This window comes from Vombatus ursinus, unplaced genomic scaffold (genome assembly GCF_900497805.2).
Source record: "Vombatus ursinus unplaced genomic scaffold, bare-nosed wombat genome assembly UNPS02014799.1, whole genome shotgun sequence".
NCBI classification, from domain to species: domain Eukaryota; kingdom Metazoa; phylum Chordata; class Mammalia; order Diprotodontia; family Vombatidae; genus Vombatus; species Vombatus ursinus.
This window is the reverse complement of record NW_020954577.1, coordinates 39,613,043-39,630,228: the sequence shown is the minus strand read 5'-3', so window position 1 is coordinate 39,630,228 and position 17,186 is coordinate 39,613,043. Positions and strand designations below refer to the sequence as shown.

The window sequence follows — 17,186 nt, the reverse complement described above, 5'->3', positions numbered from 1 at the left end:
GGGCACGTTCTCCTTGTTCTTTCAATATCTCAAGGGTGCTCTCTTAGCAGGCAGGCTCATTTGTTGCCTCTTATTCTTGTTACATGGCTGACCTACCTTGATGTCTGGTCATATGAGTTCTCACTAATGAGTTCTATAGGACTCCTACTGTGCAAGAGATCTTTCACAGCATGTAGTAGTTTGCTTCAAAGTACTTAGCAAAAGTACAAGTCACCATCCCTCTTGCACCCTGAGAAGACCAATTCAGCTATCACTTGTCCTATTTGGAGAGAGAAGTGGGGTCACTCCCGAATCTGGAGCATCTCACCAGGAGCAAGCATTACCCAACCACTTAGCAGAGGTGGCAATGGAAAATTTGTCTATTCCAAAGCTCCTGGGGCATTTAGATAGGTCCACTAGCAATGCCAGTGCTCACATGCTGAATCATGAGGCAGAGAGCTTTTTTCTGGGCAATGTGCTAAAGGATCTAAAAAGTAGGCTTTGTAGGACCAAAGACAATATAGAGAGCATTACAAAATGTAAAATAGATAATTTTGATTATATAAAATTAAAAAGGCTTTGTACAAACAAAACTAATGCAACCAAAATTATAAGGAAAGCAGAAAACAGGGTGAAATTTTTGCAATAAGTATCTCTGATAAAGACCTCATTTCTCATATATATAAAGAAATGAGTCAAATTTATAAAAATACAAGTCATTCTCCAGTTGATAAGTGATAAAAGTCTATGAACAGGCAGTTTTCAGACAAAGAAATCAGTTATCTATAGTCATATAAAATGCTCTAAATAATTATTGATTAGAGAAATACAAATTAAAACAATTCTGAGGTACCACCTCACACCTATCAGATTGGCTAATATGACATAAAGAGAAAATGTTGGGTGTTGGAGGGGATGTGGAAAAATTGAAACACCAATGCACTGTTGGTGGAGTTGTGAACTAATCCAACCATTCTGGAGAGCAATTTGGAACTATGCCCAAGGGACTATAAAATTGCTCATACTCTTTTATTCTGCAATACCACTGCTAGGTCTATACTCCAAATACATCCAAAAGAAAGGGAAAAGGGCCAATTTGTACAAAAATATTTATAGCAGTTCTTTTTGAGGTGGCTTAGAATTGGAAATTAAAGGGATACCCATCAATTGGGGAATGGCTAAACAAGCTGCGGTATGTGATTGTAATTGAATGTTATTTTGCTATAAGAAATGACAAGCAGGACAATTTCAGAAAAACCTGTAAAAACTCACATAACTGATGCATAGTGAAGTGAACCAGGAAAATGTTGTACACAGTAACAGCAATATGTTTCGATGAAGAACTGTGAATGACTTGGCTATTCTCAGCAAAACAATGACCTAAGACAATCCCAAAGGACTAATAATGAAGCATGCTATCTGCCTCCAGAGAAAGAACTAATATTGATTGAATACAAACTGAAGCATGTTATTTTTCTCTTTCTTTCTTTCATTTTTTTCTTTTATTCAAATCATCTTATACAAAATGACTAATATGGAAATGTTTTACATAATTGCACATGTATAACCTATATCTGATTGTTTACCACCTCAGGGAAGGGGGAGGGGAGGGAGATGGGGAAGGATGGAATTTGGAATTCGAAACTTTAAATTACAATATTAAAAAATTGGAAAAATATTTAAGTGGACTATAGTTCTATTTTCACCCTGAAGGAGTCTCCCTGCCAGCTGTCCAAGCAACCAGACTCACACTAGGGCTTTCATTCCCTTCTGACTTCAAGGGAAATAGCTGCAATTACCAGCTTCAGATCCTTATTAACAACAACAACAAAAACAATAATAACAATAATTAGCATTTATATAGTATTTTGAGTTTTATAAAGCACCTTATAAATAGTATCACTTTTTAGGGTCTTTTTAGGAGGCTATTATAATAGCCTAGGCAGCATAGTCTAGTCTGAAAGCTTTCTATATGAGTAGAAATAAGGGTATAGATGCAAAAGCTATGGGAAAAGAACTAGAAAAACAATTGTGAACTGCTGGAAAGAATGCTGCCACCTTCAACAGAAACAGGGAAACTAGGAAAAGGCTGAGGAAAAGATAATGAGTGCTGTTTTGAACATGGTGAGTCGGTGATGTCTATGAGGTATCCATGTGGGGATGTCCAATAGTAGTAGGTAATATAAGTCTGGAGCTCAGAAGAGAGCTTATGATATGTAGATCATGGAGTCATCTGCAGAGAGATGATCATTGAACCTAGGGAAACTGATGAAACCATAGAGAGAAGACATAGTGAGAGAAAAGGCAAAAACTCAAGAAGGTGGGACATGGATGAAAGTCCAGCAAAGGAAAATAAAACCAAGTGCAATCTCAGCAGTGAGTTCAAGGGCTGAATCAGCTCAATTTTTTTCTTTACTTTTTGGTGAGGCAATCAGGGTCAAGTGACTTGCCCAGGGTCACACAGCTAGTAAGTGTCAAGTGTCTGAAGCCAGATTTGAACTTTGAACTCCAGGGCTGGTGCTCTATCCACCATGCCACCTAGCCGCCCCAGTTCAAACTAAAAGTTAACTTTATTCCTATGATCTAAGTGTGAAGAGGCAGGTTGGTTTGGAGACTCTTCAAGGTACTACTGGTACTAGGAGACATAGTGATCACTCCAAAACTAACTTAATTTTTTACTCATATTTCATGGAAAGAAAATTAATAATTGTGATGTGGTTTTCTTTAATGATATATTTTGCTTTTACATCACCCTCGTTTCCAAATATCTTATTCCTCTCTTACTTTTGCTTCTGGCTTTGCAGGTTTTACCGCCATGTTTAAGCTGCCTTAGCACCTGGGCCTATTCACTTTGGCACATCCTTCCATCATTCTGGACCCATTCTCCATTTTGAAGAGGGGCTCAGATTAGCCCTCCTTCAATCCTCTCTCAGCTTTGCTTTTGACTTTCTAGACTTCAATACCATACCCTTGTGTAGGTACCCCTTGCTCCCCATCTAACTCCCTTTAGTGTGTTCTCCCCCACCCTCTTAGTGTATAAGCAATTCGAAGGCAGGGGCTATCTTTCTTTTAATCAGCATTTGTATTCCTAGCACTTAGCACAGTACCTGACATATAGTAAGTGTTTAATAAATGCTTATTTCTTCCTTCTTCCTTCCTACCTCCCCTGCCCAAAGAACCACCTCCTATAATGAAAAATAAAATAGAAAGATTTGGGATAAGGAGGAAGCCCAGCAAAACCAACCAGCTTGTTACATGAGTCTGATACTGGACACAGTGTTTCAAATCTATAGTCTCCTCACCTTTTCTCATCTCATAGTTGGGGCCAAGCTTCATCATTATAATTGCAGCGTTCGCTTTTGTTTTGCTCTTTGTTATTTCCACGTACATTGTTGTAGTCATTGTGTATATTGTTTCCTTGTCTCTACCTGCTTCACTTTGCATCAGTTCATATACATCTTTTTATTCTTCTCTGAATTATTCACATTCATTGTTTCTTAGAGCACAGTAATATTCTTTTGCATTCAAGTACCTCAGCTGGTCTAGCCATTCCCCAAAAGTGGGTATCTATTTTGTTTGTAGTTCTCTGATACTACAAAAGGTGCTTCTATCAGTATTTTGGTGGAACATTGTGCTTCAAAATGAATAATAGGGGCAGGTTGCAAACCTAATAAAAGATAGCATCCCCAAGCTCAAAAGGAGGATGTCATTGATATAGAGCTTTGGGAGTAGCAGTGCCCCTTAAACCATCACGCTTGCTTCCAGCCTAGCCCCTGTAGACATCAATGACGGGAATAATCATTATGGACTGAGGGGAAAATCATTATGGGCCTTTCTCAGCAGAACCAGCAGCAACCACTGACAAACTTTAAGCACAGGATCCCTGGCACTGGTAGAATCTCCCAGACCACCTGTCCTGCTTCTAGCCCAGTCCTTAAAGCCATCATCTGAGGAGGCAGCTCCTATAGAAAGGGCCAGTCATCTCCATCAACAGCCAATCACTTGCCACTCAGAGGGTAAATAAGCCAGCCTAGGTGAAGCAACAAGTGAGGGAGAGACAGGAGACAGAGTGAACAAAGCAGATGCAACCATCACCCCCAACTTGGCCATCCTTCCTCAGTCCCCTATGGAGCCAGCCCAGGACCCTGAACCCAAGAGTCTTGGGAGCCGTAATGCTTCCAGCCCGATGACCTCAACCACCATCCTGGGCAACCCCCCCAGCCTGGCAATACCTCCTGCCCATTCTGCAGCCTCAGCTACTGAAGATCCAGAAAAGAAAGTTCTTGTCACCAAAGTCATTGACATTGTCAAATGATTCAATATCAGAAAGTGATGTGATTTTATCAGTGAAAATTATATTAAAGACGAGACATTACCATCTGTTTTGCTGCTGAATCTTAAGGACCATGGGGCCTTTCTATCTGACTTGCAGCTTAAATCCTCCATATGTTTTATCTTCCCCCATTAGAATATGAGCTCCTTGAGAGGAGGGACTGCCTTACGTTTCTATCTGTATGTGCTTTGCATTTGTAAGCGCTTAATAAATGCTTCATTAATGTTTTCATTCATAGATAGTTGGGCATCCCATTGGCCTACAGAGAGGGCTGCATGGGTAGCCTTTTACTGTGTCCTTGACTCCAGAAATTCAAAGAGTTTGGCTTACCATGAATACATCAGTCCAGCTTTCCAACCTTGATTTATATGACACATAATAATAATAATAATAAGTACTCATCTAGCTTTTTAAGGTTTGTAATGTACTTTATAAATATTATTTCATTTGATCCTTACAAAAGCCTGTGAGGTAGGTGATATTATTATCCCCATTTTTGCAGCTGAGGAAGCTGAGGTTGGGAGAAGTTAAGTGACTTGCCCAGGGTCACATGGCCAGGTAAGTATACAAGGTGGCATTTGAACTCAGGTCTTCCTGACTCCAAGTCTAACACTCTATCCATTGTGCCAAAATATCAAGAAATGAAACAGGTTAGACATAATGAATTACCCTATGGGGCTAAAGAGCTAGTATTTATCTAGAAAACAAACTATCTGAGCACTGGGAACATCAGTTGGCAAATAACTTTTTTTTTCCATTTAAAGTAGTGTAACACCTCACCCCAACCTGCTTCCTTCAGGGTCCTAGAAGAATGTTTGTTCACCTCATCTGGGTGAACACTTTGCCCCCTCTGGCTCACCACAGGACCTTCTGCAATAATGAGAGCAAAAAAGAAAGCAAAAGCTGGCAATTACTCAAGGAATTGCTATTGAATTTCTTCACAGAGAATTCTGAGATAGGATCTATACAAACACTGAGTGAAAGCTGGCTTTGAAGAGCCTTAGCTAACTCAAAGGCAGGGAGAAAAAAATCTGCTGCCTACCGGCTCCTGTCTGTTCTCTGCCATTCTCTCATGTCTTAGAAAGAACATTATCACTAAAAAGATGACTTAAAATAGAAATATTGGGGATGTGGGGGCATCTTTAGGGCCACTGTACCTTAATGAATTTTCCTCAGTAATTGCCTCCCTTTGAGATGGGAAAGAAAGCATCTGCCACAGAAATAAAATGTGTTGGCATCTTTGCTATCTCACCCCAAATTCACATTCTTGGATCCCTGATTAGAGCGGTTCTGACCGAGAACAATGGCTTGACAGCACCAAAGTATCCTCTATCCAGAAGTGAGGTAGACTTGTTTTTCTGAGGCTTAGTGACAAGAAAGAGGCATTTGGATCCTTGACACAGATTTTAAAAAAATAGACTGACTCCCAGGAAGCAGGAAGATACTGTCAAGTAGAAGTCTTGCCTATATACAGCCAACAAGGTGGCTAGGTCTGTGTGCAGGTGACCAAGAACACTTTCCCCTCATTTCTGTACACCTTATACATTAGAAAGAATCAACCATCAGAGGACCCATCAACCATTTATTCCTAATCCCTCACCATATCAAAATGATGGTCTTTCAGTCATCCTCACACCATACACCTGCCCCCAAGGTTCTACCTCTAACCCAGCACTCTACCTTCTACCTTGGGAACCTGGACTTCTGAATGTGAGTGCTCATCATAGCTATCCCAACCCAGACCCATTATATTACTGCTAGGCCATCTTTATCACATGCCACTACCACTGGTAGCTCAAGGAACAGTAATCAAATCATGGATACCATTCCTGGCAAGGACATGTATTGTCTTCCCCTATTAGAGTGGAAGTTCCTTGAGGGCAGGGACTATAGTCCTTTTTGTATTTGTATTCCCAGAACCTAGGTATCATAGAGCCTAGCACATAGAAAATGTTTTCTTATCCATCCATCTGTCTCTCCCTCCATCTATCCCTCCATCCATTCCTTCATTCACATGTAGATAATTTTTGTCATTTGAACCATATTTCCCCATTAACTTATACTTTAATTACTGAGCTATGCCTCAGTATTATTTGATGTCAGGTCTATACCAGGTAAACTGGTGAACTTTAAAATAGAGGAGAGGATCAGTGACAAATTAAACAAATAATTTAATGGGGGAAATACAAAATTGATTTCTATAAAAGAACTCTTGTCTCACTAAACTATTATATTGTTAGTTGCTGGGTTGTTGTTTTTAAGAAGTCAAAAAATCTTTTTTGTAATATGAATAATTGTCCATAGTTCTTGCACATTTGAATTTCTGTATATTTTTGTGTTCATATTCTGATCTATCATTCTATCTATTGACAGAGATGGAAAAGAAGGAAGGAAAAAAGGAAGAGAGGAAGGAAGGAAGGAAAGAAGGAAGGAAGGAAGGAATGGAGGAAGGAAGGTATGGGTAAGTAGATAGATAGATAGACAGATGATAGATAGCGAGACAGACAAGCAGAACGTTTATTAAATGCTTACTATGTGTCAGGCACTGTGCTAACTCCAGTGGTTACAAATAAAAGAAAGAAAGTCCCCACCCTCGAGGAGCTTACATTGTGATGGAGGAGACAACAACAACAAGAAGTAATAATAACAGCAACTACAATAATAATGGCTAGCAAGTATACTGTGTTTTAAAGTTTACAAAACACTTTACAAATCTTCTCTCATTTTATCCCCACAATGATCCTGGGGGGTAGGGGCTATTATTATCTCCATTTTACAGATGAGAAAACTGAGACTTAGAGAGGTTATATGACTTGCCCAGGGCCACACAGCTAGTAAGTGTCCGAGGCAGGATTTGATCACAGGTCTTCCCAACCTCAAGTCCAACATTCTATCTCTTGCACCATCCTAGTTAGTTGCGTTCTGCTACTAACACGAAGGGGAGCTGGGAAGATCACACAGAGTGTAAGCTGGGTAGTGGCATGGAGACAGGAGCCCCAGCAAGGTAAGGCAAAGCTCACCTTTCAGAGCTGAGGCACTCAGGAGAGGAGACCAGGTTACGGAAGATGAGGACATGAAGGTTCTCACTGAATATTCCAGCTCCTCATTTCCATTCTAGTCCCAACAATCAGATAGTCGGCTCATTGCTTCTGGATTTCTGAACTCCTGGTCAGCAGTTTAAGGTCCTGTGGGATACAGGCTGCAAGTTGGCCAAACCAGAAGCTGTCCACCATTATTGCTACAACACTGCCTCCACTTCTGGGCAGCACACACCTCTGCCTAAGGTGTATCAGCCACCCCGACCCTCTGCAGAACTCATCAGTCATCATTCATCACTTGTCTTGGGCTCTTATAGAGAGATGCTGCTCAGCCTTCTTCCAGTTCTGTGCTGAGGGCTTCTAACCTCTGGCTCTCCATTGTGAATCAGCCTTCCAATGTATAATGCATCAGAGACTGAATTCTCCCAAAGAGGTGAGATATGCCTCACACACACAGGGTGTCCCAAAATATTCAGTGCAGTTTTAAGCTTTAATAGCTTTCTAATAATTATTTAATAGCTATTATTAGTATTATTGTAATAGCTATTAAAGCTTAAAACCACATTGAATATTTTGTGACAGACTGTATAGTTTCAGCTCTGATACTGTATGACCATGGTCAAATCACTAGTTTTCTGAGCCTTAGTTTCTTCATTTGTAAAATATGGGTACTAATTCTTATAGAATGGAGTGGTTATGAGACTCAAGTGAGATTATGCCTGATCAGTGTTTTGCAGACTGTGGAGAATTGTCTAAGTAACAATTACTGTCATTATTTCTTATTATTATTTAGAGTGAAAGGGTGATACGGTCAGTGATGAAGTTAAGGTGATTCGATCATGCCTACTGCTTAGCAGAGATGTTTACGTCTCTATGTGTCTCATCCTGAAACACATCCGGATTTGTTACTCTGCTATTCAAATCAGTATTTCTTAAGCATCTAGCATGGTGTAGGGGATACAGAGCTGACCTCAGAACCAGGAAGCCCTGGTTTCAAGCTCTGTCTCTGACACATAGTGGTTTTGGGACCTGGTGTCTGGCACATAGTAGGACTGACTGACTAATTAACCTGAGGGTAAGTCAGCTAGCCTCTTGGTGCTACTAATCCATAGCTAAGGATTCCTGGTGGGGTGTCACATATTGACTTAATTTTGAAATATATAACCTATGTTTTATTATACTTTTGTTTATTTTGTTTAATATTTCCCAGTTATATTTTAATCTGGTTTGGCTGCACCTGGAAGTGCTGTGAACCTTGTGCTTGACACCTCGTCTATGAGACTAGAAGTTTTTGAGATGCTTTGGTAGAAGAGTTTACTCTTCTGGAAGTTCCCTAGATCAATGAAATCACCTGGACTTTCATCTATCCTGGCCTTAGCATCTGAAATGCAAAGATAAAAATGAAACAGTTCTTGCCCTGAAGAGGTTATATTCCACTGGGGAGAGAGCATATATTCACCTAAGTTTTGTTAAGGATTGTTTTTGCAGGTAGGGAAATTACTAACAATTGAAAAACTCGAGAGAAAAGGAATGGCAACTAAGTTAGGTCTTTATGATAGCTAAAAGTTCTAAGAAGTAGAAGGGAAATGTGAGAGCATTCCAGGCATGGGGCTAGATTGAGCAAAGACATGGAGCTGGGAAATTGAATAATGTTCATTGAGAATAACAATAATAATAAAGCATTTTATGGTTTGTAAAACATCATACATGTTATCTCATTTGATCTTCACATTAACTCTGTGAGTAGGTACTATTTTTATCCCATTTTACAGAGGAGGAAACTGAGGCAAACAGAGGTTAAAGTGACTTCCCCAGGGTCATGCAACTAGCTAGTGTCTGTGACAGGATTTGCAAGTTTAGTGCTCTATTCACTGCATCTGTAGCTGCTAAGTTAAGCAGACTAATTTACCTAGAATATAGAATGATTGAATAGGGAATAATGTGAAAACTGGAAAGATGGGGGAAAGTTGTAGCTGTCAGAAAGAGACCAAGACTTTGTGCCCCCTACTAATGTTTGTCACTGCACATCTTCATCTCATTAAGTGTTTTTGTTAAATGGATCTTTTAACAAATATGCCTTGGTGATCTTTCTATTTTTCTTTCTTTCTTTTACAAAAAATCAAGACTCATTAAATTTAATGAGTGTTTGAAAGGTCAGCCTCATGAAGAAAATGTTTACTGTCCCTCTACAAGGTGGGAAAGCTGAAAAATATCGCTCTAATGAATCTTGCTTTGAAGCCCTTTGACCACCTCTCAGTATTGAAGCCGATCTTCCATTTCAAACTAGGCTTACCTTTTCCCCTCCTCTCCCTCTCCTTCCCATTGGCCCCCTCCCCTAACCTTTTAATGAGTCGCGTCTTTAACAGAAAATAGAGCCGAATGAAAACTGAGCTGAGGGCTTGTGGCGTGCAGTGAAATTTAACACATTTATTAGAGAAAGCCTACAGGGGAAAAAGCAAATGCTTAAGAAAAAAATTCCCTGGAAATAATCGCAAAGAAAATAGGAAGAGAAAACACAAAAACATGTTTGGTAGAAAAGAACCCAAAAAATCAAGACTTTGCCAAGTTATTTTGGATCTCATCAAAGTGTAATGCTTAACGATGTTTATCGTTTTATCCCAATCACCTAAGTAGGATTCTAGTGGATGAATCTTACCACCTACATAACATTTATCTGCATGCTAGTCTGGTTCTGAAATTTTTGTCAAAGACCCCGTTGGCCATCTGGTTAAACTGATGTGTCACTTCTCAAAATAATGTTCTTAGATTCATAAAATAAAATACATGGAATTATAAGAGGAATCAATTATACTGAAATGTTAGCATAATATTAAAAAAATTCACAGACCCCCAAGAAACTATATGAATTCATGAATCTTCTACAAAGGGGAAAAGTTCACTACCTACTCAATCTAGGTGTACACCTGCGGGATACCTTGAAAATGTTTTTGTCACCGAAGTTTGTGGTGGGTTTAGGGGAAATTATTGAAACATAGATCTGAAAATGATGCCTAGAAGTCATCAGGTTTTGAGAGGGGAAGTAGGGCTATGTTCTTTCCCTAATACTATTTAGAGATAAAGTCCCAGACAGATACCCTCAAAGAAAGATATAACTGTAAGGTCCCTACCACCTGTTATGTACCATGACCTGTACTAAGCATTTGGTAGCAAAGACAAAGATAAAATAATGCTTGTCTTTAAAGAGCTTAAAGTTTATCAGGGGAAACATATGCACACATAAGCAGATATAAACTATATTCAAAATAAAGCAAAGTAATTTTTGGAAGAAGCACTAACAATTGAGGGATCAGGAAATGGGGGAATATTGAAAGTGCCTAACTTGATGAGGTTTGTAAAGGACTGTCCCCCAATAATGCTGGAAATTAGGTGACAGATGAGGAAGGGAGGCATAGTGAGTTTCCAGAGTCATACCATTGGCAAGGTCCTGTTATCACAAATCTAGTCCTCATTCCATTTCACAGAAGCAGTGTAAGAGTGTAGGACTTAAAGTCAGAAAGACCTAGGTTCATGTTCTATCTCTATGAGTCAGCCATCAGTCAGTTAGCCATTGTTAAATGCTTACTATGTTCCAGGCAATGTGCTAAGCTCTGGAGATGCAAATAAAGGCCAAAGCAAAGTCCCTGTCCTCAAGGAGCTAATATCTTCAGAGAGACAACATGCAAAGAATTAAGTAATATAAGACATGTACATATATCTTAACATCACGTTGTAAATGGGAGGTGATTTTAGAGAAAGGGACTAGCAGTAGGTGGGTAGGATGAAGAAAGGCTTCCTGCAGAAGAGGAGATTTTAGCCGAGGCTTGAAGGCTTGAAGAAGTCCGAGGAAAGGAAAGAGAGAACCTTTAGACATGGTGGACAGTCAGTTAGTCAAAGGCATAGAATAGATGGATAGAGCGTTTTGTGGGAGGGGAAGCAAAGAAGCCAAAACCACTGGATGGAAGAGTACATGGCAGTTTCCTCACCTGCAAAATGGGGATAAGAATAACATCTATCTCAGAAGATTATAATAATGCTCAAAGAAGATGTGGTCTATATAAAGGATTTCATAGACCTAACATACCGTACAAATGTCAATTACACAGTCTTCAACAACAGCTTTTAGCACTTGGGACAAGAAGCATTGAAACAAAGGTCTTCAATTCAGCTTCATCATCCACGATGGGGAAACAGGGCAAGAAGCAATTGAGACAAATTCAGTTGAGCAAGAGGAGAGATTTAATGCTAGGGCTGCTTACAGATGGATGTTACTAATAATGCTTCCTATTTTAACAAAGTAATCTTTTGGACTAGCTACTAAGCTCAGTTGTTTCTATGCTGCTTAAGGAGTACAGATGTTAAATTTATGCACCTGTCAATTTTGGTAACCAGAGGAAAAGCCTCAGTTACTCGACCCAGATTTCAGGGTTTCTTTACCTTTGTGTGTGTCCTAGACCCCTTTGACAGTCTGGTGAAGCTGTTCATGCCTTCTCAGAAGAATGCCTTTAAATACATAAAATATAATACTTAGGATTAATATGCTTCAATGTGGTTATGTTGCACAGGGTGGTGCACACCTGTATTCCTGGCTACTGCGGAGGCTGAAGCTGGCAGATCTCGGGCTCCAGAATCTGAGCCACAGTAAGCCATGCCGATCAGGTGTCCAAACCATCCTGGGTGGTAATATAGTGCACCTTTGGGGTGGCCACCAAATTGCCTAAAGAGGGACACACTGGCCCAGGTTGGTAACAAACTAAGTTAAAGTTCCTTCTTCAATCAAAATGGGATCAGACCTGTGAGCAGCAATTGCACTTCCAATATTAGTGAGATAGGAGAATGAGGTTTTTTTTTTTAAGAATTAGTTATAAAAATATAAATAAAAAATTTTTTAATGCATTGATGCCAGGTTAAGAGCCCCTGCCCTAATTACTTAGGGCTTTGTTGTTAAACCTGATGACTGCGTATGACATTCTACCTCATTTTTATCTCCCATAATGCTCAGCACAGCCCACAACACACAGTAGGTTCTGTACACAGATCGGTCGACTATGTAGCAATTCCACCAATGCACTTTAGGAAGCCAGCAGTGAATTCTAGAAGCCCAACAATAATTAGGTGGGATTTTCTCATAAGCCCCCCTTTGCCTTGTAAATGCTGGGGCAAAGATGAATTTATAGCTGGCTCTTGGTTCTGTTACTTCCATTGACCTACCCTGGCAGCTGACTCAGAAGGAAGGGGAAGTAATGGAGGAACACTGGGCATTAATGTCTTCCCTGGGCTTCGGTTTCTTCATCGGCAAGAATAATAACGAATAGCATTTATATAATGCTTTAAATTTTCCAAAGTGCTTTATAAACATCTCATTTGATTTTCAAAACAACTCTGAGAGGTAGGTGTTATTATCATCCTCATTTTATGGATGAGGAAATTAAAGCAGACCGATTAAATTACTTCTTAAGGACACAGCTAGGAAGTATCTGAGACCAGATTTAAACTCATGTTTTTCTAACCCCAGATCTGGTGCTCTATCCACTGTTCCAACTAGTTGTAAAATAAGGTCCCTTGGGAATGAGTTGTTGAATGGGGATCAATATCTGAAAAAGAAGATAGAGCTCTAGAGAACTAAGGATACCTTTCTTTTTTTAATTAACAAGCATTTATTTTCTCCCTTTCCCACTCTTCTCTCCCCACTCCCAGAAAAAAAAATGAAAAGAAAAACTCTCATAAAAAATACGTGCTCTTCCTCCTCCTCCTTTTTCTCCTTCTCCTTCTCCTCTTCTTCCTCACCATCACCATCATAATCTTCCTGCTCCTCCTCCTCCTGCTCTTGCCAGTGCTACTTTACACCCCAGCTCCCTTGGAGCAGACCATCCTGGTGCCTCTTTTGTGAAGTAGCAGCTGACTCACCGTGGCAGGTGAAAAACCAAAGGAAAAAGTGAAGACTGAAAACAACGACCATATTAATTTGAAGGTGGCAGGGCAAGATGGTTCAGTGGTGAAAGTTAAAATTAAGAGGCACACACCACTTAGTAAACTAATGAAAGCCTATTGTGAACAACAGGGTTTGTCAGTGAGGCAGATCAGATTCCGATTTGTTGGGCAACCAACCAATAAAACAGACACACCTGCACAGTTGGAAATGGAGGATGAAGATACAGTCGATGTATTCCAGCAGCAGACAGGAGGGATTTACTAAAAAGAGAACCTGCAGCTCTACTCCAGAACTGTGCTCCCAAGGAAAACAATCCATTCACAATTCAAAAACCAAGATTTGGTTCATCCACATCCTGACTACAGCAGTACGGTTTTCTCTCTTCTTTGATTCCCTTCTCCTATTCCTTTATTGTACATAAAGTAACTGGTGTATGTGCTCAGGCAGAATGTGTATTTTTTAACTAAATGACCAATAGTATGTTTTAATCAACATGAAATGGAGATGGGGAGGGGAAAATAAACAAACTGGTTCTGTGAAAACATCGCTTTTCTCTATTAGTGGCATGGTCATTCAACTTTTATCTTTATATTCTAGTAAGTTGTTTTGCTCTCACTGTTTAACAATAATAACAAAAAAAATCCACAAAAAATCCTTGCATACCTTGGTTGATTGGATTATTTTAATGTTTTTTCTTTTATCATTGTAAAACCAAAGATGATTTTATAACTTTTTTGTAAGTAGCTATTACATGTAGGGCAATCTCTGTCTCTCAGTAGGGATAAATTACTATAAAGGACTTGATCCTAGATAGTTTTCCCTTCAAGTCAAACATCTTGTTGTTTAAATGAACTTCTTGTTTAAAATATACAAAAATAAATATGCATGGCCAAGCAAAACAAATCCCCACATTAGCCATGTCCAAATATGAATGTCTCTTTCTGAAAATTTTGTTGTTTATTGTTACTTAATTAAATTTGACATCTTTCAACAGCACAATGGACAGTCATCTAAGCACTTCAGTTTCCCTTCAAAAATTATTATTAGTCCTGAGCCTTTTCATAAATATTCAAGCATTTTTCAATTCTTGGCAAAGAATTCCCTTATTGAAAGTGAAATGATGAAGATTAGTTCCTAGAGGAAACACTTGTGCATCGAGCTAGAGGTACAAGTCACAGTTCTCACGTTGAGCTCTCCTCCAAAACTTCCCCCTCTCTTTTTATTGAGGACAAAAATATTTAACATTACAGATTGAGCTAATCACGTCTCGTGTCACCTGAACATGATTGGTGGTACAGAGTTAGGCTAGAACAAGAGTTCAGTCTATTATGCAGTGTGCATGAGGGGTACTAAAGTCAAATAAACAAGAAAGAGAGCTTGCAGCCAAATTGAAGAGGATTTTAAATGCCAGATGAAGGTATTTCTACTTGATTCCAGGGGCAGTAAGGAGCCCTAGAGCTTCTTGAACAAGAGAGTCAGCTAATCAGACCTGGGCTTTGGCAAAGTCACGTTGTCAGATGTGTGGAAGATGGATCAGAGAGGGGAGAGGTTCGAGGTTAATGAGCATGGCTGAAATAGAATCCTTCCCTGAACAGACAACATTGACCACCCCAGAGACAGATTCTCTGACCTAATAAGAAGCTCCCCTACCTTCCCCCCCACGCACACACCAAATGCTCAAGATTTTTGGTTTTCTTTCCACAGTTTTCTGGAAGCCTTTGAGGGATGATCCAGTTTCTTATCCAGAAGAAAGTCTAAAAATTATCCCCATGAAAAACCCAAATGAGTGAGTTTTATCAGTATTATGAGAGGGTTTAATATCAGAGACAATTATTCCTAACTCTTCAGCTTTCCTATATTTAGCCAGAACAGCCTAGGGAGACTACAGAAATCCCCAGTGATCAGTTTATCAGGAAGTACAACATAACCTTTAGGAGTGATAACTGTACCAAATATTGAACAGTTAAAAGCAAATGTTATTCTAATTAACTGCACTCACCAGTGACAGCAACTTTCTCCCTAAAGACTGACTCCCTCCACCCCCAGCCCTCAAGACCCCAATCAAGAGTAGAGCAAAAAAACAGTTTGGTTCAATAGCAGAAAATGTCTGTAATCTTCAATGCTAGCAATGGTGGCTTGGCTTTCTATCATATAATCTATATTCATTCTAAGATACTGACCATTTGAAGAGCGGTACAGGTCCAGAAGACATCCTCAAAGCCAGGTGGGCAATTTCCAATGAGATAATATCTGTAAAGTCTTTGTAAAACTTCCTATTATCATCATCCTCAGCCCCAAAGCAGGGGCATTAGGAGAGCAGGGCAGAGAAACAGCCTTCTTTCATGTCATCTAAGGTGAAGAAACAGGTCTCCTACAATTTCTCCTGAAGGAGTTGCCTCCACCAGCCATCTCTTTTCCCTGCTGTGTCACACCAGGATCCCAAATTGAGTACACCTGGGGTTTAAATTGCAAAGATCAGTTCAACATCTGTTACTTAATTTTAATAACCTCCACCAAACAACAGAACAACCATTACCATGTATCATCATGGAGAGGAAGAGACAGACCATGGAATTGCAGACTCATAAGGTTTGCTGAGAGTGAGACATTCTGGAATTAAAGGGTGCTGCTGTGACCGAGCTAGGTACCCAGAGGACAATCTAAGAACATGAGGCTCCAGTGGGAGTGGAGAAGAAAGAAGAGGAGAGGTCAAAAGGAACAGAAAACAGAGAATTGAAAGGATCTAAGAAAAGGAAGGAGCAATAGAGTTAAGGCTTACTTATAAATTTGTGTTAGCTGGCAATCTTGTCATTCAGAAGTACTGAAATTGTTGTCTTAGGGACATATGCTAATAGCTCACAAAACCTAGATTTCCTAACCAGGCCACTTGACAGTCCTTGATTAAGCCTGACAATTGGGGACAAGGGGAAGTGGAAGTGAGATGATTAGAGCCCTGTCTCTAAGAAGCAGGAGGGTTTTTGAAGGGATGGGGCAGGGTTGGGGAGGTGGAGTAAGCACGAGTTGTTAACCCGGATCCATGGACATTATTTTTTATTTTTTTTCAATAATTATTTTGATACATTGATTTCCCTTATAATTCTGTGTGTTCTGTATTGTGCCTTTAACACCATGATACTAAGAATGACTCCATAGGTTTCACCAGACAGCAACAGGAGTCCAAGGCACAAAAAAGTGACTAATCTCTCTTTTGAGAGGGTCAGTCACTGTGTCAACAGATTGGGCAGCAGCAGACAGAGGAGCATTACTCCTTCAGCCTGAAAGACACATGACAATGCCACCTGGTCAGAGAAGAAACCATGTCCTCAAAGCCATTTGGCTGGTATTGTCACCAATTCACGGCTCTACTGGACCGTGGGATGGGATATAACCACAAGATTTTAGAGCTCTTAAGATAACGTAACTTTTAAAAAATCCATAATAATAAAAACTAAACCAGTGGAAAGAATACTGGTCTGGGCATCAGTGAAGGTAGGTTCAGGTCCTATCGCTTGAGCAAATCACGTAAACTCCTTGAGCCTCAGGTTGTTCATCTGTAAAACGAGGTGGTTAGACTCTGTGCCTCTGAGGCTCCTCCTGCCTCTGTGTCTGTGATTGTATGACGAACTGTTTTAGCTTGGACGTGTGATTTTATTGGTGTAGAGAAGCCCTGAAGGGGAAAATCTCTGCACTGATGCAGATGGGCCACTGGTATGTAACCTACAGTCTTAGAGAATTGCCCAGAGGTTAAGTGACTTGCCAAAGAGTGTCAGAGGTGGAACTTGAACTCAGATCTCCCTGACTCCAAAGCCAACTCTTCCTCTATTGTGAAATATTGTCTCTCACTGGGATGGTAGAGATATGAGAGAGAGAGAGAGAGAGAGAGAGAGAGAGAGAGAGAGAGAGAGAG

The 17,186-nt window shown here is 39.9% G+C and overlaps 1 pseudogene; it reads left to right on the top strand.

Moving 5' to 3' along the window:
* Positions 1–11,995: 11,995 nt before the first annotated feature.
* LOC114050338 lies at positions 11,996–13,543 on the top strand (annotated as a pseudogene).
* Positions 13,544–17,186: the final 3,643 nt, after the last annotated feature.